The sequence below is a fragment of the Octopus bimaculoides genome, chromosome 4 (genome assembly GCF_001194135.2).
Source record: "Octopus bimaculoides isolate UCB-OBI-ISO-001 chromosome 4, ASM119413v2, whole genome shotgun sequence".
In the NCBI taxonomy this organism is placed as follows: Eukaryota; Metazoa; Mollusca; class Cephalopoda; order Octopoda; family Octopodidae; genus Octopus; species Octopus bimaculoides.
The window spans coordinates 33,791,228-33,793,765 of record NC_068984.1 but is presented as its reverse complement, the minus strand read 5'-3'; positions in this window follow the sequence as shown (position 1 = coordinate 33,793,765).

Here is a 2,538-nt window from a genome sequence, read left to right as displayed (position 1 = left end):
ACATTTTTAGCGCTTTCTTCTCTTATCGGATTTATCAAAAAAGTGGTTTATAGTAAGTTTACTTCGCCTTTTTATATAAAATTGAAACTGATTATGTTTTAGAAAAAGAGAGGAAAGGGCAGAGAGAGGAACAAACTAGAAAGGAAGGTGCAAGGGTGAGAGAGGAGGAGAGTGTGCGAGATAATGAAGACAGAGAAGACAAAAGAAAGTAGGATTGTTTTCGGAGTTTGCAGAGGAAGGGAAAAGAGAAAAGGATAAAGTTTGAGAGGTGGGGGAGGCGTGGCTTTTGTATCAGTGTTGTTGAACTTGCTTGAGTCAATGTTTTTTTTTTTTTAGTGACCTTTTGGGAGGGGAATTTGTTGTAATCAAGTGGTCTACATTTTTAATTGGAAGACCAGGTGTTGTTTTTGATTTTCACCAGTTAGGATTATAATTACATTTCAAGGTTTTGATTTTTTAAATTCTTTTGTTTTCATTGATGTAAGAGGGAGAGAATAGTATTATGGATGGGATGAATTTTTTTTAATTAAAATTTCACATGTTCTTTTTGATTTAGCCGATTTTAAAGTAAGTATAGGTGTAATTTTAAATACAATATGAAAACCGTTTAAGTGTAGGAAAGTGTTTCTCAGTTATATAAATATGATCTGAAATTTTTTTCCTTTCTCGTTCTACGTAAATGCAAATACGAACTGCAAGACATAAAATCTCATCTACCACATTACTTGCCCCAAATGCAAGGAAAATTATATTGGTGAAACCAACAATTTCATTTGCCAATGCGCAAGATTTCACAGACAGCAAATCCGACAAGAGGAACTACGGAAAATTCCACTGGGCAAACATTTGAAATTTATTTGGAGAAGAAAACTCAAGATCTTCCTGTTCTATAAATGCTCAAGGAACGATCCAAACTTCCAAAAGACAATGGAACTATATGGCATAAAGAAGTTCTCACCGAAATTAAAAGGTTAATTTGGAAATATATGGATAAGGAAAGTTCAAGGAACGCAGATCATATTTATGAATACGCATGTGTGTAGGGTGCTCAGCCACTGCACGTTAATTCCAAAAGCGTGCAGTTCCTTTGATCGGAACTGGCGTAATGCCATCCATGGAAGTAAGTATGTGTGTATATATGAATGTATGCATGTCTATTCTATTTTTTTTATAATTATAAATCTTCCACTGAGGAGGGAGCCGGTTTCCAACAAAGATACAAGGCTCTATCTTTGGGATGTAGTTAACACGGACAAATTCACATTTGGAACTTTTATATATGTAAGTGTGCATGTACGTATGTATGTATTGCAGTAGGCTCGTGGAAGCAGCGCTGTGAGTAAACAATCATTTAGAGCAGTTCGAATATGTGTACTCACAATATTACTATAATGTGCCTACTATGATATTTTGTCGCTGGGAATCACTCCAGGTTTCGAAAGGTCTTCTCTCTTGAAGTACTCGGTGCTTATGTTATAGAAATAGATAGAAATGTATTCATTGTTCCACCAGAGTCTGCCATAGAATAGTTATCGGTGCTTTAATACCTATTGCATAAAGTGGGAAAGTTTATCAACGGCAAACCGCAGTGAAAACAATTTTTTCGCTGGTTAAGTTTGTGATAAACATATATCAAATGATCTAAATGTATATCTATTCACATATATACACACATATATATATTATATTGTGTGACCGTGCATGTATGTAGATACACATGTATTTACATAAAAAACTCTAAGTACAAAGGGATATGAATTTCTCTCTCTCTCTCTCTCTCTCTCTCTCTCTCTCTCTCTGTATATATATATATATATATATATATATATATATATAGACATATATATATATATATATACATATATCCACACACACATATAAACATATGTATATAATTTTGTGATTCTGTGTGTATTTGTGTACCTACCCCTCTGTTTGTGAGTGTGTGCCATTGTAAAAGATACTTGTGATGCATACTAATAGAGAATTCATGTGTTTAAATCGAAAAGCTGTTTACTGTTTTTCCTAATAACCGTTAATTAGATCTCCTGAAATAGTGTGCTTGAATCTCGCAGATTTTTGAAGTGGTTGCTAATTTGAATGAAACGGCGACAAATCTAACTTTCACCATTTCGCTAGAAATATATAAACAATAAATACATCATTAATACATACACATATATCTATATGTATGTATGTATGTATGTATATGTATAGATGCATATACATACATTATATATGCATGTACAAATATATATACAAACATATACAAATATATATATGCATATATATGCATATATATACGTATATATACATATATATATATACATATATATATATATACATATATAAACATTTATATTTATACATATATATATATATATGAATATATTCATACACAGACAGAGACATATATATATATATATATATATATAGCTATACACACACGCATATACACACACACGCACACACACGCAAACACACACTCACACACACACACACACACACACACACACATATATATATATATATATATAT